The sequence below is a fragment of the Chelonia mydas genome, chromosome 2 (assembly GCF_015237465.2).
Source record: "Chelonia mydas isolate rCheMyd1 chromosome 2, rCheMyd1.pri.v2, whole genome shotgun sequence".
Classification (NCBI taxonomy): Eukaryota; Metazoa; Chordata; order Testudines; family Cheloniidae; genus Chelonia; species Chelonia mydas.
Window position 1 is genome coordinate 137,583,848 of NC_057850.1, and position 25,495 is coordinate 137,609,342.

Here is a 25,495-nt window from a genome sequence, read left to right on the forward strand (position 1 = left end):
GGCTAGGCCCAAGGTGGTGACAGGAGGCTCTCATAATTGTCACATGGGCTAACTGCACCACTGACTCTACAGGTCTCTCCGAGTGCGGTCTCTTGGGGTGGAATCAGATAATTTTCCCACTCTCGGACTGGGTGCTGGGTTGCAGTCTACTGTGTATCCACTGTGATTACTTCATGAGGTCTGACTTAGACTCAGACCCTGCAGTTCTGTTCCCTCTAGGGAAATGACAGCAATGCAAGGGATTATTTATTTAGAATAAAAGCACTTCAAAGAAAATGTGTCTTAAAAACAATAAAACAGCCTCTGTGCATGCCTGCTTACAAAGTGCCTAACCACGTTCCATGGGCAACCCTGGACAGACTGATTCCCTGTGGACTCCTCCACGCTCAGTGTCAACTTTTCTGCCCCTCAGACTTTATTGACACTTCCTGACAACTCACTCCCCTTTGCATGTGTAACCCTTCTGCCCGTCAGAGTTGGCAGCAATAAGGGCCAAGTTCAATATCTAGGGGATCCATTCCAATAACACAATGCAAAATCGGCTCGAGCCCCCACCCAGTGACCTGGGACAAATATATACCACCCCCGCTGGGCGCCTCCAAGAGGCAATACTTCCCCTCTCGCAAGCAGAGTCTTAGTGTAGCAAAAGCCTTTTAATAACAGAGAGAAACAATGTGGCATTATGTTGGGGAAACACCACCAACAGGATTCATAACACAACCCATGAGCAAAAACCCACCCCAAGCAAATTGGGGCGTGTCCTTTTCTTTTGGTTCTTGAGTCCAGCAACCCAAAGTCCCAAAAGTCCAGCAACCCCAAAGTCTCTGTCCCTGGTCAGTGCAGCACCAGAGTTCAAAAGTTTATCTGCAGTTTTACCTCCCAACCTGGGTGGAGATGGGGGGGTGGGGTTTTAAGGGGCACCTTATGTGGTCCAAAGCCGATTGCCCCAACTCTCCATGGGGCTCCGCTCCGCTCCACCAGCTGCTCTGCTCTGCCAGCCGTCCCATGAGCCGCTCCAGCCGTCCTGCGAACTGCTCTGCTCCAAGAGCCGCTCTGTTCTGCCAGCCGTCCTGCAAACTGCTCCGCAATATATCTTCAGGTTTCAGAGTAACAGCCGTGTTAGTCTGTAATCGCAAAAAGAAAAGGAGTACTTTTGGCACCTTAGAGACTAACCAATTTATTTGAGCATAAGCTTTCGTGAGCTACAGCTCACTTCATCGGATGCATACTGTGGAAAATACAGAATATGTTTTTATACACACAAACCATGAAAAAATGGGTGTTTATCACTACAAAAGGTTTTCTCTCCCCCCACCCCACTCTCCTGCTGGTAGCTTATCTAAAGTGATCACTCTCCTTACAATGTGTATGATAATCAAGGTGGGCCATTTCCAGCACAAATCCAGGTTTTCTCCCCACCCTCCCCAACAAACCCACTCTCCTGTTGGTAATAGCTTATCTAAAGTGTTAAACCCTGGATTTGTGTTGGAAATGGCCCACCTTGATTATCATACACATTGTAAGGAGAGTGATCACTTTAGATAAGCTATTACCAGCAGGAGGGTGGGGTGGGGGGAGAGAAAACCTTTTGTAGTGATAAACACCCATTTTTTCATGGTTTGTGTGTATAAAAACATATTCTGTATTTTCCACAGTATGCATCTGATGAAGTGAGCTGTAGCTCATGAAAGCTTATGCTCAAATAAATTGGTTAGTCTCTAAGGTGCCACAAGTACTCCTTTTCTTTTTGCGAATATATCTTCAGGCTCCCCCACTACTTAACACAACACTCAGTGATTTCAGCTCTTAGTAAGTTTAGCTCTTTTGTGATTTCAGCTTGTAGTAGGGGAGCCTCAGTGCTGGTGCACCATTGGCCCAAAATGAATTCAGTTCAGCAGCCTGTAACTAGACTCCTAATAGAATCAAAATTAGCTCTGATATTCCACAGTGGAGAGAGGAGGAAGTGCAATTAGCATATAAGGCCCTCACCAGGGGGAGCCATGCCACCAAGTATTAATACCTGTCCCCAGCCTCTCTCAATTCACAGAGTTTTGGAACCCATGTCCCTTGCCTACTTAGTTGATGGCAAGTCCCTCCATCATAACAAAAGGCCAAGTACAGTTCCACTGTCCTTGATTCACATAATCAGGATAAAAAGAAAAGGAGGACTTGTGGCACCTTAGAGATTAACAAATTTATTTGAGCATAAGCTTTTGTGAGCTACAGCTCACTTCATCGGATGCTATAGCTCACGAAAGCTTATGCTCAAATAAATTGGTTAGTCTCTAAGGTGCCACAAGTACTCCTTTTCTTTTTGCGGATACAGACTAACACGGCTGCTACTCTGAAACATAATCAGGATAATAACAATTTATTCTTCCTGCCCCAATAACAGAGAAACTGGGGATCCCACAGCAGCCAAAATGACCATTTGGGCAGCTATGGGCTCATGCTAGGCGGGGTGGGTGTGCCTATGCAAATGAGATCAGCCCCTGAAATTCTTTTCCACAACTTACCGCCAGATGTCAGGGTGGAGCTCATCCTGACTCTGCTTACACATGATTCAAAATACTGATTAATTGTTCATAGTGCCCTTTGATCTGTTGTTGCTGGTGGTAAAGAGTAAAGCATTTTGAAGAGTTTGAAGCCATGGTTCAATCTCCTTTGCTTGAAGGTGCACACCCACAATTGGTCATAGAATCATAGAATATCAGGGTTGGAAGGGACCTCAGTAGATCATCTAGTCCAACCGCCCTGCTCAAAGCAGGACCAATCCCCAATTTTTGCCCCAGATCCCTAAATGGCCCCTTCAAGGATTGAACTCACAACCCTGGGTTTAGCAGGTCAATGCTCAAACCACTGAGCTATCCCTCCCCCCTCCTGTCAATTCAGGGTGTAGTCTAGGGGTATGTCTACACTACGAAATTACTCCAATTTTAAGGAAGTCAATTTTTGGGAACAGATTGTATAAAGTCGAGTGCATGCATCCACACTAAACACATTAATTATGTGGTGTGCGTCCACAGTACCGTGGCAAGTATCAACATTCCAAGCGGTGCACTGTGGGTAGCTATCCCACAGTTCCTGCAATCCCTGCTGCCCATTGGAATTCTGGGCTGAGCTCCCAGTGCCTGATGGGGCCAAAAATTTGTTGTGGGTGGTTATGGGTAAATGTCGTCAGTCAACTCTCCCTCTGTGAAAGCAACAGCAGACAATCATTTCACGCCCTTTTCCCTGGATTGCCCAAGCAGACACTGTAGCACAGCAAGCATGGAGCCCGTTCAGCTCACTGCAGCAGTTATGACCATTGTAAACACCTTGCGCATTATGGTGTAGTTTATGCAGAACCAGAACCTGAAAAACCAGGTGAGGAGGTGACGGCAGCGCAGTGACGAGAGTGATGAGGACATGGACACAGATTTCTCTAAAACTGCGGTCCCTGGCAATTAGGAGATCATGGTGTTAATGGGGCAGGCTCATGCCATGGAACACTGATTCTGGGCCCGGGAAACAAGCACAGACTGGTGGGACTGCATAATGTTGCAGGTTTGGGATGATTCCCAGTGGCTCCGAAACCTTTGCATGCGTAAGGGCACTTTCATGGAACTTTGTGGCTTGCTTTCCCCTGCCCTGAAGCGCAGGAATACCAAGATGAAAGCAGCCCTCATAGTTGAGACGTGAGTGGCAATGGTCCTGTGGAAGCTTGCAACGCCAGACAGCTACCGGTCAGTCGGTAATCAATTTGGAGTGGGCAAATCTACTGTGGGGGCTGCTGTGATGCAAGTAGCCAACACATTCATTGAGCTGCTGCTATCAAAGGTAGTGACTCTGGGAAACGTGCAGGTCATAGTAGATGGCTTTGCTGCAAAGGGATTCCCTAACTGTGGTGGGGCTATACACGGAATGCATATCCGTATCTTGGGACTGGACCACCAGGGCAGCCAGTACATAAACCACAAGGGGTACTTTTCAATGGAGCTGCAAGCACTGGTGGATCAAAAGGGACGTTTCACCAACATCAACGTGGGATGGCCGGGAAAGGTTCATGAGGCTCGCATCTTCAGGAACTCTGGTCTGTTTAAATGGCTGCAGGAAGGGATTTACTTCCCAGACAAGAAAATAACTGTTTGGGATGTTGAAATGCCTATAGTTATCCTTGGGGACCCAGCCTACTCCTTAATGCCCTGGCTCATGAAGCCGTACACAGGCACCCTGGATAGTAATAAGGAGCTGTTCAACTATAGGCTGAGCAAGTGCAGAATGGTGGTAGAATGTGCATTTGGACATTTAAAGGGTCGCTGGCACAGTTTACTGACTCACTCAGACCTCAGTGAAACCAATATTCCCATTGTTATTGCTGCTTGCTCTGTGCTCCACAATCTCTGTGAGAGTAAGTGGGAGACGTTTATGGCAGGGTGGGAGGTTGAGGCAAATCGCCTGGCCGCTGAATACGCGCAGCCAGACACCAGGGCAATTAGAAGAGCACAGCAGGAAGCGCTGCGCATCAGAGAAGCTTTGAAAACCAGTTTCATGACTGGCCAGGGTACTGTGTGACACTTCTGTTTGTTTCTCCTTGATGAAAACCTGCCCTCTTGGTTGCCTCTAAATTCCCTGTAAGCCACCCACCCTCCCCCCTTCGATCACAGCTTGTTGCAAAGGAAATAAAGTGACTATAATTTAAAAACCATGTATTCTTGATTAATTGATTATAAAAATAGAGAGATAACTCACAAGGTAGACCGGGTGGGGTGTGAGAGGGGGGTAGGAGGGAAGGAAAAGGCCACTTCAAAACTTGTTGAATGACAGCCTTCTGTTGCTTGGGCTGTCCACTGGGGTGGAGCGGTTGGGTGCCTGGATCCTCCCCCTGCCCCCGCGTTCTTGGGCGTCTGGGTGAGGAGGCTATGGAACTTGGGGAGGAGGGAGGGTGGTTAAACAGGGGCTGCAGGGGCAGTCTGTGATTCTGCTGCCATTCATGAACCTCCACCAGACGCCGAAGCATATCCGTTTGATCCCGCAGTAGCCCCAGCGTTGCATCCTTCCTCCTCTGGTCTTCCTGCCGCCACCTCAGTCATCCCTCCTGTCCTCACGTTCATTGGCTGCTTTCCTGTACTGTGCTACTGTGTCCCTCCACACATTCTGCTGAGCTCTGTCAGTGCCGGACAACTGCATGAGCTCAGAGAACATTTCATCACGCGTGCGTTTTTTTCGCCGCCTTATCTGAGATAGCCTTTGGGACGGAGGAGGGAGGCTTGAAACATTTGCAGCTGCAGGAGGAAAAAAAGGGAGTGAAGTATTTTAAAAGATACATTTTACAGAACAATGGCTATACTCTTTCACAGTGAGCAACACTGTTCACATTACATAGCACATGTGATTTTGGTACAAAGTCGCATTTTGCATCTTATATTGAGTGCCTGCGGCTTTGGTGTTAGAGATCACACACATAGTGCTGGGCAACAGGATTCGGCTTGCAGGCGGCCATGGTAAGCCATAGTCTTTCGGCTTCTGCAACCTTCATAACAGCAGCGCCCTCCTTTCCCATACCAAGCAAAGCCTGTTGAGTTGGCCATTTAGTCCTGTGGTTTTCGTGTTAACATGCAGCAGCAGAAACCAAACTAAACCCCCTGCCCCATCCACTTCTCTGGGATGGTCGCTTTACCCCTCCCGCACCACGTGGCTGGTATCAGAGAAGATCCCTGCTAGCCAAACGCGAACAGCTCAGCGCCAATGGTCCCCCCCTCCACCGAGTGGCTAACTGTGGGGAGGATTTCTTTTCAGCCACAGGAAACAGCCCAGTAGGAACAGCCATCTCTGAATGTCTCCTTAATTAACTTCCCATATGTCAACCAGGTTACCATGAACGATATCACTCTCATGAGGATAACACAGAGAGATAAAGAACGGATGTTGCTTGAATGTCAGCAAACACCGGGATCATACACTGCCAGGCTTTGTCATGCAATGATACCAGATTACTTGCTACTAGCATGGCGGGGTAAAGTGTCCTACCATGGAGAACAGAATAAGGCTGCTCTCCCCAGAAACCTTCTGCAAAGGCTTTCAGCGTACCTCCAGGAGAGCTTCAAGGAGATGTCCCTGGAGGATTTCCGCTCCATCCCCAGACACGTTAACAGACTTTTCCAGTAGCTGTACTGGCCACGAATGCATCCCAAGTCCTCAGGGAAAATTAATCATTAAAAAACACTTTCTTTTAAAACATGTATTATATTTTAAAAGGTACACTCACCAGAGGTCCCTTCTCCGGCTTGGTTGGGTTGGGAGGGTATTTCAGTCAGGGTGATAAAAAGATCCTGGCTGTCCGGGAGAATGGTGTGCTGTGTGCTCTCCTCAAGCTCATCCTCCTCCTCCTCATCTTCCCTGTCCGCAAAATCCTCAGGCATGGCGGAAAGTACTGCATCATTGGAGTCCATGGACAGGGGTGGGGTAGTGGTGGCGGCCCCCCTAGAATTGCATGCAGCTCAGCATAGAAGCGGCATGTCTGGGGCTCTGTCCCGGAGTGTCCGTTTGATTCTTTGGTTTTCTGGTATGCTTGTCTGAGCTCCTTAAGTTTCACGCGGCACTGTGTTGCGTCCCTGCTGTAGCTTCTGTCGCTCATGGCCTCCAAGATTTTTTGAAATGTGTTGGCATTTCGTCTTTTGGAACGCAGTTCTGATAGCCCGGATTCCTCTCCCCATACAGCAATCAGATCCAGTACCTTCCGTTTGGTCCATGCTGGAGCTCTTTTGCTATTCTGGGACTGCATGGTCACCTGTGCTGATGAGCTCGCCTGGCCAAACAGGAAATGAGATTCAAAAGTTCCCAGGGCTTTTCTTGTTCACGTGGCCAGTGCATCTGAGTTCAGAGTGCTGTCCAGAGCGGTCACAATGGTGCACTGTGGGATAACTCCCAGAGGCCAATACCATAGAATTGAGTCCACACTAATCCTAATTCGAAACGGCAATGTCAATTTCAGCACTGATCCCCTCATTGGGGAGGAGTACAGAAATTGGTTTTAAGAGCCCTTTATGTAAAAAAAAATGGCTTTGTTGTGTGGACGGGTGCAGGGTTAATTCGATTTACCTCTGCTAAATCTAACCTAAACTCATAGTGTAGACCAGGCCTAGGAGTGCTCTTGGCTTCCTTGCTAATGCTGAGCTCCATTAGCAGCATCTGTAATGGATTGCTTTCCATCATGTAATGTAATGCTTTCCATCATGTCCAGTTGGCTAGGAGACTCCGTCCCATCCTGGCAAATGAAGACCTGGCCACAGTTATTCATGCCCCTTCGTCACCTCTCAGCTGGATTACAGCAATGCAATATAGCTGGGCAGGAAGGAATCTAGCACTTAGGAATTTCCAGCTAGTACAAAACACTGCAGCATGTCTCCTCAGCAACACAGACTACTGGGAGCACATGAAACCTGAGCTCCACTCTCTGCAATGGCTTTCCATAGAATTTCAAATCAAGTTCAAGGTCTCAGTCCTTATCTTCAGACTGCTCCATGGCCTGAGCCCAGGATACCTAAAAGACTATCTAAAGCTCTGGGACGAAGACCATGGTCAACAACTCTGCTCCTCTCTCACAATGGAGCTCTCGACAATAAAGGTAAAGCTCATCTGAGCAGGAGACAAAACTTTCTCTGGTGGTGATCCAGGACTGTGGAATGAATTCCCCTAGGACCATCACAAACTTCACCACCTTCCACTCTAAGTGCAATTTCTTTGGCCTTACCTTCTCTCTTGTCAACTCATAGCAACAAGTACATTTTAAAAAATCCCTGCCAAAGCAAGACATTCCACTGCACATGTTTCTCCCCCTGGGGAGAGGATGAGAGAACAAACAACTTGAGGCAGATGTTAGTCATGCTGCTTAATGCGCTACTGGAAGACGCCCCAATTGTATGGTGAGGAGCATGGAGGGCAGGTGGACACCTCCTTCAGGGAGGCTAGCCCCCGGCCCTGCCCTTTCAGCATGAGGCCCCGCCCTCCGGCCAGAACCCTGAGCCCCTCTGGCCTCCCTGTGGCCGGAGAAGCCCCCCCCCAGGGCTGGCCAGAACCCTGAGACCTTGCAGCCTCCCCTCTCGCAACCAGAGAAGCCCCCCTGGGCTGGCTGAAACCCCAAAACCCCCGTGGGACCAGAAGGACACACGGACCCCTCCTAAAGATAAGGTCAGGGTAACAGGGTGTTGGATTAGAGATGTTTTGATCGAACCAACAAGTATAAGGTAAAGGGTGGTAACTAACCATGTCAGAGGGGCAATAGGTTACTTGTTTGTAACAGTGTATAAAAGAGGGGTCACAGAGGGGGTGTCTTTGTCTGGCCGAGGGGAGAAACAGAAAGTCCCGCCATTCACGGAGCTGGTCCATTGTAACGAACATACATATGTTAGTGTACCTTTAATCATTGAGCCGGGGCACTAGGACCATGCTTCATTGACAATAAACCTGGCTGAGTGCCTTCGCTACTGAACCCAGTCTGTGGTCTGCATGTGTGTTCTCTCTATGTGCTGCACCAGCTCCAGCCAGGTAGCCAGGACAGCAGGCTCCCATCGAACTGCCCGAAGCTTTAGGCCTCATACCAGGCCCCTTATAGCAAGCCTCATGTCTCAGGCTCTCTCTTTCTATAGGCAAAACAAGGCTTACAACAGGAGACAGGATTTTTGAAGCCAGCAGCCTGCCCTGTTGTCTTTCAAGTGTCTGGTTTGGTGTTTTTATGTGGGAAGCCATTTTGTCACCTTCCCTAGACATTGGAAGTGTATAATAAACATTCTACTACCCCCAATACAAGCTAGATCAATATAGTCACATAGGGAATTCTAATAACTCAATATACAATCACTTCCCCTCACTGATCCAGTTTTCATAAAATGGTTACAGCTCAGTACTCATAACATGACTTACCTCCATGCCTGTCACAGAGGCACTTTCATCATTATTGAGCCATATCCAGGGATCCAAATGGCCCAGCTGGCATGTGACCTGCCTGGGCAGTGAGCATCACTGTCCGCATGAGGGTGGGGAATGCCGCACAGCCCCAACAGGCTTGGGAAGAAGAATTATATACCCCTCACCCTATGGCGATGCAGCCGGCAGGGTCCCCTCCCCTTTCTCGGCTGCCCTGGAGCCTGTGGGGAACCCCCTTCCTCACTACCATTTCACTGCTCTCACTCTCTGACCCATCCTTCTCCTTAGCCCAGTCTCCATCTTGCTGTCTCTTTCCTCCTTCCTTCCCCTTGTCCGCTCTGGAGCTCAGACCCTCCCCTGCTCCAACCGCAGCCTCCCTGCCCTGTGAGCAGTGGGAGACTCAGCACTGGCAGGGAGCAGTACAGGGTGCTTGGTGCACAGCTGAGCTGCTTCCCCTCCAGCCAGGGGGAGGCGCTGCTTTCTTTCTCACACCTACACTCCACTCACTGGAATCAGTTCATTCCTCCCCCACCCCCCATGCCTGAGATGGGGAGCAGCAGTAAGTGCAGCCGCCCAGCACCTCTGGGCCAAGGCCTGTGCTCACACTGCTACTCACCAGTATTGGGGGCACTGCAGGTCACTTCTGCCCAGCCAGGACACTGAGTGCCCCTCTGCCTTCCTACCCAAGAGGGATGTGTGTGAGGAAGGAGCTCTGCCTGCTGCCACCTCATGCACTGAGGATTCAGTCTCCAGGGGCTGCCCAGCCGACCCTGCAATGGGGTAACTGGGCACTATAAGATGCCCACCCTTATTGGTGCGATAGCAGCACACACCAAGAGACCAGGCTGTGGGTACCTTTCCCCTTTCACACCTTAAGGCCCTCTCTCCAGTGAAGGCTCTAACAACTGTGTGGTCCCCCACCCCACACTGAACATCTCTCATCTGCATTGTGTGTCCCCCTGCTAGGAGCATAGGGAAATACTCACCCTGAGAGCAACAGCCTGCTGGTTAGAACACAGGGTGGGCTGGCAGCCAGGACTCCTGGGTTCTATCACCAGTTCTGGGAGGGGAGTGGCGTCTAATGGCCAGGGCAGGGGGTTGAGAGCTAGCACTCTGGAGTTCTAACTCCTACTGACCTTCTGTGTGGCTTTCACTGCCATTTCCCGTCTGCGTAGCAAAGGGAATGGCAGGCTGCTGTGCGAGGCTCCCAAGGAATGGCTAAGCTGCACAGCCCCTTTTGTGGGGGGCACGAGCACTCTAAACTGGGTGTGTGGGGATTAACTGGGAGCCATGGCTGCCGGGGGCTCTGACTGTCTGAGGCCAGGGAGGAGCTGAAGACCCCAGCCGAGGCTGCTGCCCAGCACCAAACCATTGGATAAGCAGGCACATGTCAGGAATTGGATATGGCTTGCAGAGGCCAGGCTGTAACAGGAGCCCTCTGTCCTTTCCCTTCCTTTCATCACCAAGGAAGAGGAGATGAGCTTACAGCGTGTGGTGTCTGGTGGCCTCCCCCAAGCCACAAAGGGGCTGGCAGGATCAGACTGGGGGAACAGGGTGGGCAGGAGTCAGTGATGGGACAGGATGGCTTTCATTATCCTTATGTCACCCACATTGTTGATTGTCAAGGTTCAACCTCACTCATTGCCTCAGCAGCACTTCCCATGCCCCGCACCCAGCAGGATCCATTCAGTTCTGCAACCAGCAAGGGTCCAGGGGGAGAACCTCCGGCACACTGCAAAGATTTAATCTGTACCCCAGGTCACACAGCAAGTGAGCAGCAGAGTTGGGGATAGAACCCACAAGTCCTGACTCCCAGCCCTCCATTAGAAACCACACCATGCCCTAGCTGACTTTCTGGGGATTCCAGCCTTGGCCTTTCCCTGTGCCTGCACCAATATCCCTGCTGTATCCCCTCTGCTCAGAGCTCAGACCCAGCATTTCTCTAACTGCCTTCAGCAAGCAAAGCACTGAGTGATCATCTATAACCCACACATCCACAGCTGCAGGCAGCCTTCCCATCCCCTACCCACTACTCTCAATCCACCAGCATCTCAGCAGCTGTCCTCAGAATTTATCTGTTAGGGACATTGCAGCCAAAGAATTCACCCCTGTATTGGGGAGCAACAGGGCTTACAGCCCGTCCACTGGAGGAATGATCCCCTGGTTGGATCCAACTCCCTGTCAGGGAGCAAAGGGGCTCCCAGCTCTTCCACAGGGGGACAATTCCCTGGACGGATCGAACCTCCCTTGTCATGAAGAGTGTTGTGTTGTACAATGGACACTAGGGGACAGCAAAAAGAAAAGGAGTACTTGTGGCACCTTAGAGACTAACCAATTTATTTGAGCATAAGCTTTCATGAGCTACAGCTCACTTCATCGGATGCATAAAGTGGAAAATACAGTGAGGAGATTTATATACACACAGACCATGCAAAAATGGATGTTTACCATACACATTGTAAGGAGAGTGATCACTTAAGATGAGCTATTAACAGCAGGAGAGTGGGGTTGGAGGAGAGAAAACCTTTTGAAGTGATAATCAAGGTGGGCCATTTCCAGCACATTTCCAGGAGTTAACAAGAACGTCTGAGGAACAGTTGTGGGGGGGTTGGGGGGGGGGAGAGGAGGAATAAACAAGGGGAAATAGTTTTACTTTGTATAATGACTCAACCACTCCCAGTCTCTATTCAAGCCTAAGTTAATTGTATCCAGTTTGCAAATTAATTCCAATTCAGCAGTCTCTCGTTGGAGTCTGTTTTCGAAGTTTTTTTGTTGAAGAATAGTCACTTTTAGATCAGAAATCGAGTGACCAGAGAGATTGAAGTGTTCTCCGACTGGTTTATGAATGTTATAATTCTTGACATCTGATTTGTGTCCATTTATTCTTTTACGTAGAGACTGTCCAGTTTGACCAATGTACATGGCAGACGGGCATTGCTGGTACACGATAGCATATATCACATTGGTAGATGTGCAGGTGAACGAGCCTCTGATAGTGTGGCTGATGTGATTAGGCCCTGTGATGGTGTCCCCTGAATAGATATGTGGGCACAGTTGGCAACGGGCTTTGTTGCAAGGATAGGTTCCTGGGTTAGTGCTTTTGTTGTGTGGCGTGTGGTTGCTGGTGAGTATTTGCTTCAGATTGGGGGGCTGTCTGTAGGCAAGGACTGGCCTGTCTCCCAAGATTTGTGAGAGTGTTGGGTCGTCCTTCAAGATAGGTTGTAGATCCTTGATACTGCGTTGGAGAGGTTTTAGTTGGGGGCTGAAGGTGATGGCTAGTGGCGTTCTGTTATTTTCTTTGTTGGGCCTGTCCTGTAGTAGGTGACTTCTGGGTACTCTTCTGGCTCTGTCAATCTGTTTCTTCACTTCTGCAGGTGGGTATTGTAGTTGTAAAAATGCTTGATAGAGATCTTGTAGGTGTTTGTCACTGTCTGAGGGGTTGGAGCAAATGCGGTTGTATCGTAGAGCTTGGCTGTAGATGATGGATCGTGTGGTGTGGTCTGGGTGAAAGCTGGAGGCATGCAGGTAGGAATAGCGGTCAGTAGGTTTCCGGTATAGGGTGGTGTTTATGTGACAGCAAACAGTCAGGGATTAGGAGTGGGTATAACATTTAAAGTGATTTAATGCAGAGTTTTACATCTAGGGACAAAGAATGCAGGTCTCACTTGTAAGACGAGAGGCTGTATTCTGGAAAGCAGTGATTCTGAAAAGCAGAGGTGGAAACCAATTGAACATGAGCTCTCAGTATGCTGTAGCTTAGCTATAGCTAAGAGGGCAAACATAAATCCTTGGATGTATAAGTAGGGGAGTGTTGGGGGGGGGGGGTAGGGAGGTGGCATTACCTCTGTGTATGGCATTAGGGAGACAGTTACAAGAGTACTATCTTTACTCCTCATGTCTATACTTCTAAACAAGTGAGATTCATGATCTGGAAGCTCCATCTCACAGTGAGACTCAAGAAGCTCCGTCTATTTCCCAAATGAGCTGAGGGTTTGGGTTTGCAGTGACACTGGCACTCAGCCTCAGCCTCAGGCCACGCCCCTCCCTGCCGAAGCACAAGGTGCTCCCCCTAGGGCTATCTTCTTTACAAACAGTGTGCTCTGGACAGTGAAGGCTGGGGCCAGAACTCAGGAGGGCCAGACTTCTAATCTTGGCTTTGCCATAAGCTTGTTGGGTGGCTTTGGACAAGAGATCCTATGGCCCTTTCTGTGATGGCTGGGCTGTGACTGCTGGTGTCCTGAGCCAAGCTGTCTGACAGCAGAATGCAACCCTATATACACTTCACTTCTGTGTTGTTCAGTGATGTTTCCTGGATGGGAGCAGCCAATTGATTAATAAAAATGTGCACAGATCCCCAAAGCTGCATGAATTTATCACGATTATTCCCCATCTAAAAATGCCCCCCAGAAAATAGCCTGTTTATTATGCACAGCCATCCTGTTGAAAAAGGATTGTTCTTTCTAGGGACAGGAGCACAGGGCATAGGTGACAGACCACAGCCAAGAGTCAAGTGACTGGGGGCAAATGTCCCATGGGCTGGGATTGTTCCCACTGGTGAACAAACACTTTAGGAGAAACCAGGGGTGGGTCCTGAGCAACTCAGGAATGGAAGGAAGGGCGAATATAACAAGAAATATGGCTTGCATGGAATGACTAGCCCATCTCTGCCTCTGGCCTATGCCAGCATGTTCTGATTAGCAACAAGCTGCCTCCCTGCATTTCCCCTGTTGGACAAGTTTGTAATTACCTCCCACTCTAAAGTGCAGTGCTGTGTAGGCCTACAAGGGTGCTAGTTGATTTTGGAGTGAAAGCAGCATATTATAGTGATTCAATAATTGATTTACTCACTAGAGTATGTTTTAACTTCTAGCCCTTTCAGTATTTATGGCCATGGAGCATTGTCTGCTGTGTCAACACTGGGTTCCTCTAGTAAATTCATTTTTATTGCTCAGGCAGTAATCTGGAATTTGGACACCTAAATCAGAGTGCATTCCTTCATCACAGACACGACTGCCCCTCCTCATCATTGAATAGTTTAGAAATCAGTGGAACAACCCAGTCAGGAGTATGACAACATAGGACAATTTGAAAGAAACAAGAAAAAGGCAAATGATTTTGATTGCATAGAATTAATCACTACAGTAAGACACCAATGAAACCTTCAACTACCTCTCTCAAGAAGTGTATTATTTGACCATAGATTGTAGAATAAGGAGCTGGTCATCTGGCCAGCTGGTGATTCATAAATTCTAACACACATGTAACAACCCCTTACTAAATCTTGACAAAAACAAGGTGTTTGGGTCTCATTCCAATGCTACATTTCCTTTCACAGATGAAGAAAGTTGCTTAAGAGGAGTTCTCTGTCCCTCTACTCTGTCCAGTCAAACTAGACTCCCATAGGAGATAAGGTGATAACTAGCCCTGTGTCACTGTGCCTCAGTGCGTAGCAGCCAAGAATACCAGATTCAGAACAAATTGATGATAAATGGGGCAGACCCATCTCAAACTGGTGGTTATTCTTCCATAAGATATACCAAGCCAGTAACAAAAGTAAACTTCTGTCTCATGGCACTGGTTAACAAGAAATCCAAACTGCAGTCTCTTTAGGCATCCCAGCCCTTGTTTCATCACCTAGACACTAGACTTTATGATGAGTGGTTATTTAAAACCAATTTAATCAAACAAAGGGTTCTTCTAATCCCAAGAAATCAGCCACATAGTCAGGTCAATATATAATTCAGATCTTACCCAATAATCAAGCTGTTGCCAATCCTTTAGTATCTAATATCTAAAGGTTTATTTATAAGAAAAAAGGAGGCGGGAGTTAAAATGGTCAAAGGAATCAAATACATACAACTGTTGCAGAGTTCTTATATCAGGTTTAAAGCACTGATGGAATAAACCACTGGCTTGTAAAGTCTCTGGTAACTTGCAAAAGATTGGAAGGTCTGCAGTCGATTGATTAGAATGCTTCTTTTAGTGTGAGTACAGAGATCAGAGCAGGAAAGAGGCAAAATGGAGATGCTTCCAAGAGTCTTTTATACTTCTATACTTTCTCCCATGTGGAGGGGATACTCTCAGTCTTAGTTGTTTGTGGAAAATTACAGGCACAAAATGGAGTCCAGAGTCACATGAGCAAGTCACATGCCCTTGTATACTTTGATGAGTCATAGGAGCAGCCATTACCCATATTCTGGCTAAAACATCTACAGGAAGGCTCACCGGGAAGAGATGAGCTTCCTCTGTACCCATTGTGGGAGCTAAGTGTTCTTTGATAAGCCATCAACTTGAATAGTCCATTCACAATGTGCTGGCCAGACTGGATGTAAATTACATTCTGGGTGTTACCCCAGGAGAGAACACATTTGGAATATTGATACATAGTCAGTATTCATAACTTTAGATACAAAGAGGATACATGCATAAAAACAGGATAATCATATTTGATAGATTGTAACTTATCCATAGATACCTTACATGACATGTGTTGTACAAGATTTGTTGCAATTCTGTAACAGTGGCAATATTAATGATATAACTGGTCATGTTTCAATCATACAGCGTTACACCCTGCTATCGGCCTTCCCTCCAGTTATGGCCTGATTTTGTTCAGCTTGTCTGAAATAGACCTACTCATTCTGTTCAGAGCTCATGTTGCCAACTTTTAGCACTTACCTCACCACTCTCCTCAGAGGCTCCAGTGCTAGGGCAGGCAGGGGTCAAGGGGCAAGGTAGCTCCCATGTTCCCAGCTTTTCTAGGGCCAATTCAGACCCATAGCTTTGCTCTGGGTTTTGTTTCTTGAAGCACGGGCATTCTGGAACTTGTCTTCAGCAATTGCAGCTGCATGGATGAGGGGAGCAGGTGAAAGAGAACAAGCAGGCTAGAATGAGTAGGCTTTTGCTCCCTTATTTATAACTTGGAGGGTACTCACCCCTAGCTCAATCTCAGTGCTCTGTGGGTTAGAATCATAGAATATCAGGGTTGGAAGGGACCTCAGGAGGTCATCTAGTCCAACCCCCTGCTCAAAGCAGGACCAATCCCCAACTAAATCATCCCAGCCAGGGCTTTGTCAAGCCTGACCTTAAAAATATCTAAGGAAGGAGATTCTACCACCTCCCTAGGTAACACATTCCAGTGTTTCACCACCCTCCTAGTGAAAAAGTTTTTCCTAATATCCAACCTAAACCTCCCCCACTGCAACTTGAGACCATTACTCCTTGTTCTGTCATCAGCTACCACTGAGAACAGTCTAGATTCATCCTCTTTGGAACCCCCTTTTCAGCTAGTTGAAAGCAGCTATCAAATCCCCCCTCATTCTTCTCTTCCGCAGTCTAAACAATCCCAGTTCCCTCAGCCTCTCCTCATAACTCATGTGTTCCAGTCCCTTAATCATTTTTGTTGCCCTCCGCTGGACTCTTTCCAATTTTTCCACATCCTTCTTGTAGTGTGGGGCCCAAAACTGGACACAATACTCCAGATGAGGCCTCACCAATGTTGAATAGAGGGGAACGATCACGTCCCTCGATCTGCTGGCAATGCCCCTACTTATACATCCCAAAATGCCATTGGCCTTCTTGGCAACAAGGGCACACTGTTGACTCATATCCAGCTTCTCGTTCACTGTAACCCCTAAGTCCTTTTCTGCAGAACTGCTGCCGAGCCATTCGGTCCCTAGTCTGTAGCGGTGCATGGGATTCTTCCGTCCTAAGTGCAGGACTCTGCATTTGTCCTTGTTGAACCTCATCAGATTTCTTTTGGCCCAATCCTCTAATTTGTCTAGGTCCCTCTGTATCGTATTCCTACCCTCCAGCGTATCTATCTCTCCTCCCAGTTTAGTGTCATCTGCAAACTTGCTGAGGGTGCAATCCACACCATCCTCCAGATCATTTATGAAGATATTGAACGAAACCGGCCCGAGAGTTATGCAGGTGAATTGCAAACTGTCCATAATCATCCTAGCCCCGATGGATGGTGGGAGGGAGGAGGCAGAGAGGAAGACTTGGAGTTGGAACTGTTTGCTCAGAGCAATAAGGAATGTGTGCTTGATGAGAGAGAGAGAGAGCATTTGCAAGGAGCAACTCCCTTCAGGAATGGCAGGCATCAAGTCTCTTTTCTAGCTTTTCCCTTTCTTCCAGGTTCCCATGCGATGTGGGGTGGCAGGGAGCATCTCACTGCCCTCAGTCAGAACCTTTCCATTCTGATTCTTGCACATTGGCCTCGGGACCATTTTCTTTATTCATCTGGGTGATTCAGACAAGTTATCATTTAGGGTAATAATACATTTTCAGAATATTGTTGCCAGTTAATGTCTCTATTAGCATCGACAGGCTCCCATCTGAGATCAGCAAGCCAGTGGTGAGGCGATGCCCATGGACAAACCAAGAACTTGCAATGAGAGAGACCATGGCAAGATTGCTTGGTGGAGCTCAACCACCAGCCTGCTGAGAGCTAAATGCAATTTCTTGTGCCACCGATATTTTACCAAAGTAAGAAGAATTAGAGGGATGGAACTGGCAATGGGCGACTACTGCTCCAGCTCAGTTTATTGACAGCTCTGTATGATCTGGAGATTGGAGTTATCTGCCTGTGGCAGGGGGTAAGGGAGTTTAGAGGACAGAAGATCAACCAGCAGTGTTCCTAAACCTGACCATCACAGTTTCATTGCCCTTTATGAGGGAATGCAACTAGACTCTCTTCCAGTTGCACATTCCATTTCCTTGTAACAGAACCTGGAAGATAAGCTGTGCTGGCTTTTTAGAGGGATAGTTGAGCCAGGGCTTTTAAAGACTCTGCACCCACCCCTCACACCTAGTCTCATATAAGGCAGGTCCAAAATCAGAGCTAGATCAGAGCAAGTTAGAGTCATTAGCACCGGGCCTGGTGGAAGAGTTGTTATTAAAGGAAGAGTTTGGGTAGGCACAGCCCTAGGTGTTTTGCTGCTCAGGAAAACATTTTTGGTGCCCCAAGTGCCTGAGAAAAATAAAACAAATAGCTGAGTGAGTGACACTCCTGCCAGATTTTGGTTTGGCACCCCTGGAAGTTAGCACCTAGGGTGATTCCCTGATCGCCTGGCGCTAAGGCCATCCTTGACTTTGGGGGATATGGGGACTACGCACATGACACCTGGCTATAGAACAATGAACATAAAGGTGGAGTTGTGACTTTTTGTTTAACAGAGCTGTCTTCCAGCCACTGATCAGCTCAGTGTTCTGGGGCTTCACTGAGCAAAAAGCACAAACCAGGGAAATACAAGCACGACAAGCTCTCTTTTTTCCTGGCACAGTTTTGGTGAATAAATGAGCTTATTTCCTGTAACCGTCTGCAGATGGGCAACAATAGGGGGAGTGTTTTATCCACCAAGCTAGGATTGAGTTTGACTTTGCTGAAGGCAAGTTTTCCTGGCACAAGAAGAAAGCAGAGAAGACAAAAGGAGCAGGCCAACTATAGAAAGAAGGACAAAGAGCCATTCACACAGAGCCAGAAGGATGTCCCCTAATGTGACCAAAGCCTATACACACAGCTGAGTAGAAGCCCTTGAAGAGCAGCTTCACACTTAAACTCTCATATCACCTAACCTCTTCTCTTGAAGGACCTGGAGTAATTGCTGCTGCACAGAGTTGGAGATGTGGGCTGTAATGTCACACTATGTTGCATGGAGTGAATGAAAAGACTTCTTCCCCAGTCTTCTTCAATAATGGAACAATTCCTCACCTACCCTGCCCCACCCAGGAGGCCCACTGTCAGAGAGAGAGAGTGCGCACCTGTCTTCATATTGGCTTTTTCCCCATGTAACCGCTTCTTAAGTATGCTAAGTCACAACTTGGTTTCCCAGCAGGAACTCCCAGCCAACTGTTGCGGGTGAATGTTAGTTCCAGTAACACTCACCCAGAGGTCCCGCACTGACAGCACAAGTGTGTGAGGCAGTGCCCCCCTGCAGGAGGCAGCCGTCCCAGGATCAGTTACAAACAGAGGAAGCTCCGTGCACTGCCTGTTGCACCAGAGATGATTTGTTGAGGTAGTTATAATCCAAACACTGTCAATCCATTTAACTGGCTCTTTAACAGGGTGAGAAATGTTCTCTTGGCAGCAGGTGAGTTTCTGGGAACCCCTCCAAAAGCGGAAGCGCAGAAGCAGTTCCATGCAGTGAGAGACGATGTAGAGGACAGAGGATCAACACGCTGCTTTCCCACAATTTAATCACCCCCTTCTATGGGGCATTATTAAAAAGCTGGCAAAAAACCCTTGTCAGAGCTAGACTGTTAGTTTGCAGCAGGGCCTGGTGTTTACTGAGACAGGGAGAGGGGGTTAATATCTTGTTGTGAAAGGGAGGATGGGCCAAGCCATGTCATAAAACTAGATATAGTGGAAAGAATCCAGGATAGGAAAATGCTGGCTCCAGCAGAAGAGCTGGAAGCAGAAGAGTGAAAGTGGGTAGCAGAAGCCTGTGAAAAAAAAGAGGAGGGGAAATGGCAGCCCAAGAAAAGCAGAAGAAAAGGCAATATGAGCTTAAAAAGCTGGAATTAGAAGGACAGAGCCCTAAGCCCCTGGGTGCTCCTCACAGGGACCGCACAACTGGGACACACTGTGCCCGAGTTACAGGGAGCGGGATTGCATCGCAGAGTATTTGACCATAATATCTTACTCCACAAAGCTGTTAATATTGGGAGCAGTAGCAGAAAGGAATATGTCCCTAAGTTCCCAGCAGTAAGCTTTGAGGAGGAAGAGGTAGTTGATAGAAGGGAGAGGAGTCTTGTGCTCCCTTATCAGCAGAAAGTAGTTATGAGTCTCTAAGGGAGGGGAGTGAAGATTCACCACTATTAGCTGAGACAGCTCTCAGTGCAAGCAAAAGCTAAATAAAGTTTGCCCTAGAACTAAGTGCAGACACCTCCCTGGAGAGCATGCGTGAAGCCATCCTTAGCAAGGCCATGGAGAAGCTCTCTACAGAAAAGGGAATGATTTACAGAGAGGCCTTAGTTGGGAAAAAGAAAAGTCCAGGGAGCTCTACAAACAATTGATTGTGTTCACAAAGCATTGTGTCCAGTTAATGCTACTAATTCATGACTGCCATTTTGCTGGAAATGGAGAGGACATATGCCAGGCTAAAGAAAAACTTCTATTGGCTCAATATTAAAAATTTGTGACCACTAGTGAATACTCTCCCCCCCGCCCGAGCCTTAAAAGGTACCCACGATTCCTGAATGGAACTGCTGCAACAGGAGAATCTGAGGGAGTCCCACATCACGATACCCCATAGTTCACTGCTTAAAGCCTCCTGTTCAAATCCTTTCTCCCCATCTAGCAGAGAGGGGGGAATTGAACCTCGGTCTCCCACAACCCAGGTGCATGTTCTGACCATGGGGCTAAAAGTTTCAAGATCAACACCTGCTTCTCTGGCCTTTTTGCATGGAGCAAGTCAGGCATCTAACTCATTCCTACAAGAGATACCTGACTCCAAGTGGTGGGTTCCTGTTTGTAGATTGCTAAGCCGAGATAGGTGCCTCCCTGGAGCCCAGACTTAGACATCTATTTCCCAGAGAGGGGCGGGGCTTAGCATACACCTCTTTTGTTGGCATCTCCCACTGGATACCTTAGATGGTTGCCTAGCGTGCTGGCTTTGTTGATTGCAATCTAAGGGCTTGGCTACACTTACATTTTATAGCGCTCTAACTTGCTGGCTCAGGGAGGTGAAAAATCACCCCCCTGAGCGCAGCAAGTCAGAGCGCTTTAAAGCGCTAGTGTAAATAGGCTCCCAGCGCTTGGAGCTAATCCCCTCGTGAAGGTGGATTACCAGTACTGCCCTCGGACTTCAAAGCGCTGCTGCGGGAGCGCTCCAGTGACAGCGCTTTGGTGTTTCCAGTGTAGCCATGCCCTGTGGATATGTCTACTTGTAAACCATGACCGTGGTGCAGCTTCATCACTGCAGCTGTGCTGCTGCAGCATTTCAGTGTAGCTATTCACCACAGCGATGGCAGGGGTTCTCCCATTGTGGTAGCGAGGTCGATGGAAAAATTCTTCCGTAGACCAAGTGCTGTCTACACTGGGGATTAGGTTGGTTTAACTATGTCACTCAGGGATTTGTATTCTTCACACTCCTGAACAATTTAGCTGGGTTAACTTAACTTTTTTGTGTAGACCTCACCTAAGGTGCCTATCTGATCCCATTCCTTCTAAAGGGAGGCTAGGCTTGTGGATCTCAGTGCTGATTCTGTGATTTTCTTGGAACTTGAAAGTTAGGCACCATGATGCTCAGCATTGTAACGCCTAAGTCCCTTTGTGGGTCCCACCCACAATGAGTATAGACAAATGTTAAACTGCCTCGTCTCTTTTCACTGTCCAAAAATGAAATGCACAGCATCATAGAGAAGAAATTACTTTAATTTTTCACTTTAATACTGACCTGAATCTGACACCATTCCATTATTAAAACAGTATTCTAATTGTGTTTTTAAAGGGGGTGGTTTTGGAATATTACAAACTAATTTAAAAACATTACACAACTTCCAATTAATTCAAAAAATGATTAAGTTGTGTTGTGGTGAAATAAAGGTGGACCTGCAACTAATGATCAGACTGGTGTTCTTCCAGGTTTAATCCTGCAGTCATTGTGCATACAAAATTCTTAATGGGAAATGCATGCAAGTAGGGGCAGGAAGGTCAGGCAACCAGGAGCAAAATGATCAAGAAAAGTTTGTCAGTACATTGCTGATAGGTACATGTGGCGTTTACATTTCCATAACCTTAACAGGGTTTGATTGTTAGGATTATACTTGTTGGTAAAGCATGAGTAGGAACTATAACCCAATTCTGGTTGTGAAATGAACTTTTTAAAGTAGAGTTTGATTCTGGTAAGAAACAAAAGTTGTTGTAAATGTATTTCTGTTCTATAGTGTGTATGATGGTTCCACTCAGAGGGGAGTCATGGAGTTATACTGCTCCCTGCAGGTCTAACAGTAGCTCTAGTATTTTCTTTTTCACGTTCACATTGAAAAAATTGGTGCATGCATAGCACTATGTATATGTAAGGTTAAGTTCAGATTTTAATCACTAGTCAAAGACTTCAGAATCACAGCAACATAACCGAGCATGTGGACACTCAGCATTATACAGAACTTTAAATGTACAAAACATAGCTCCCATTGACATTAATTGCCGCCGTGGATGCTCAACTCTCCTGCAAATTGTGTACTCCAGGAAATGAGGGCACCCTTGTCTCCTGTTTCTCTCACTTTCTGCAAGTGGGTCCTGTGGGAGGGTGCTCCCCACCCACACCTCACCCCTGGCCCTCCAGAATGCCCCCTTAGTACCCTGCCCGATGAGCCTCCCTGTCTGTCCCCACCTGAGCTGGCTGCATGACAGTCAGCTGGTCCACCTCTGAACTGCACCCAGACAACATCTGAACGCACTCATGCTTCACATCATCCACTTTCTTGCCCTTGTGTCCCACCCTGACATAAAATAGCAGGACCTGTTTTCACCTAAGGAGGGTTAGGAACCCTGGAGGGCCCTCCAGGAATATTAGCTGGCAGTGCCTTCATGGAGCCTTGAGTACAGGCATGTACCTGCTGTGGTTCATGAACTCACCCGACAACTATCCCTTTTGCAGGAAGAGGGAGATCTCTGTATGGTGTATCAGGTTGCAGCACCTCTTCCAGGTCCTCCAGATCCTCTTGCTGAGGTTCTGGCTTCACTTTTCCCTGCATCGTCTGATTTCTACAGACCCCATCTGTGGTCCCACAAAGTCACGGGACCTCCTCATCAGCTTCCTCCATGGTGGCCATCTACCATATATGGAGGAGGACGCGGGATGGGGGTGAGTACTTTGCAACTGTGGGGCCTGTTTCCATTCCCTTACTCTAGCACATCTCCTGGCAGAGTTCCTCTGGGCAGTGCTCACTGACTCCCTAAAAGCCTTTGAGGGACAGTGGGCTCTGTCTGGGGTTCTCTTGTAGGTGTCCCCTTCTGGTTTCTTGATTTTTAAACTTTGACCTCACTCGTGTTCCTATTTTCTCCTTTGTTGTCCTCCATAATCAACCTGGACTAGTGGTTCCTCTCCCTTGGTTGAGGGGAAGGACATTTAGTTTTGGGTAGGCCTAGACTCAGCTGTACCAGTACTTTAGATAGTATGTAACTGATTCATTCCCAGAGCAGAGTCCAGGCTGTGCACTGAATGAGGCAGTGGGTCGTGTGGAAAAATTTGTATGTGATCATGTAATTAAAGTCATACTGCACATACACTGGTAAACTTAACTGGCATTTCCTAACATTTTCAATGTAATTTTCTAAATTAAAAAAACAAAACAATAAAAATAAAATTCTGTTTTGTGGAACCATATTGAGCCCGGGTGTTTTCAGAAGGGTTGGAACCTTTAGATTCACTGCACAGACCTCTGCCACTTGAATTAAAGGAATAATTGATAGCAGCAGTAGGTTGTCCTCCACGTAGGCCAGCATTAGAAGAGGGAGAGACAGACTGTGCCTGTGGGTTTCACAGATATTTGCTGACAGCAGAGGAATGATGAGACACAGGAATCTTCAGTTCCATTCCAGGCTCTGTAGTGTAGTCCCAGCATCCTAGTCCAGCCAGTCACTCTCCCCTCCACAAAGGATCCTTTTCCAAATCTCACACCTCCCCACCAAAACCTGTGGCTCTTTCCTCTTTTGCATTCAAAGCAGTTAACTTCCTCCTCCATGGTGGCTGTGTCATCAAGGAAAGCACTGACAAGTGAGAGCCCCCAAGCAGCCCACAGCTGCAACTGCAGGGAAAGAGTCCTGTTCAGCACAAATGGAAGCTTTAGGGAATTTAGCTGCCAAGCTCCCCCATCACCCCGAGAATGTGCGAACTGCAATTTTTCAAACACATATCACGTGGCCAAATTTAGGTGAATTTTCACAGGCATGGCAAAAGCCCTGCTCTAGGGCCTGGAGGTGCTAGAGCATCTCAAAGAAAAGATTTCCACAATTTAACATGGGCAAAAATGTACTAATCTCTAACCTTGTTCTTGGAAACTGATGAACAGTTTTGTCTGAAATTTTCCAGAGATATCCAGCCTGAGGCTGACACCTGGCTTGGAAAATTTCACTCTGAAGAGTTGAAGTTTGGCAGAGTTTAAACAACTGAACACAGGATCTTATAATGGGAAGTATCAGCCCTGCCTATAATAGCTTTTGAGTACAGAAACACACAGTAAGCGAGGAGACAATCTCCAGACAATAATACAACATAAAAGAAACTCCACTTTAATCTTATGATTCACAACCCATTTTGCTGGAGCCCTCTCCACCCCTACCTTCCAAAGGCTGCATAGATGGCTGAGACACTTATGTGAACTAGCTCCACTATTCTGTTTTCTCTCACCTGTTAATAGTTTGGGAGGAAAGAGGATCTGAGGGCTTTAATTTCTTTTGCCATCCTCCTCCCCTACTTCATGGCGCATCATTCCCCAAAAACTAAACATGTTGCCCATGTATGGGAGCTGACATAAGTTCTGTAGCAAAAAAAGGGGAGCTTGAAGGTAGCTGCTCCTATATCTATCTGCTGCCCCAGAATCCGGCATAGGCTTCCCTGGAAGCACCAAGCTAGCACTTTGCATGCAACTATGGAAACATGGTAGCAGGGCAGGGCCCATGAAGGATTCCGTAACTTTTGGCAGCCCTAATGCTCAGGCAGATTGTGGTGGCCCCCCCACAGCACAATTATATGGTAACTATTGTAATGGATGCATGCAGTTAACACGGGTGAGTTAGGAAACTATAAACTGAATTTCCCTATTAAAGTCTCAACTAAAATTTTAGGGTATTTGATTTTTTTTTTTTTTTAAATACAATTTGATGATAATCTGTTTGAACTTGAGTCAACAACTCAATCCTTCCTATAGAATTGCACATTTAAAAAATCTATTTAGCAGGTAGGCACCACTGATAAGGTCTTTTAGATATTAGCTTACATCTTTTGAGATTTAACACACAAATAACTTACAGTGGAATAGTAACTTGCCAGCCATTTCTCATTTAAGGTCTTCTGAGCAATTTAATTGTACCATTCTCAATATACTATATAGTACTGGAGCCCTTTTGAAACAAGTATATCGTGAAATGACAGCTAAGATATTTCTGTGAAACAATAGTGGGGCTGTTTTGAGAATTTATTTTTGAAATTGCCCAGAATCCCCACTTCTCAATGTTTACACTATAAATAGCCATTACTGAAGCACAGTGTAGATTTTTCTTCAGTATGTCACTTTCCATAGTAGAGAATTCCTCTGTGCAGTTGGAGCACATGGAAGTTGAAGTTCAGTTTTACTTCATTTATTAGAAATTGGTGACATGCTCAATTATTAGGAAGTAGCTTTTGAACTTTCTCAAGTGAAAGAATTTAAACTTTCCTTCTTAAACTGCAGTAAAACACTGCCCTTGGGTCTCCATTGGGTTTTATCATGTTAGTCTTTAGTTTCTCCTGTGAGGTGGTCTTTCATCATGTGTCAGCATTCAAGGGTATGTCTACACAGGGATAAAAACCCATGGCTGCCCAGCCAGCTGACAGGCTCAGGCTGAAAAACTGCTATGTACATATTTGGGCCCGGGCTGGAG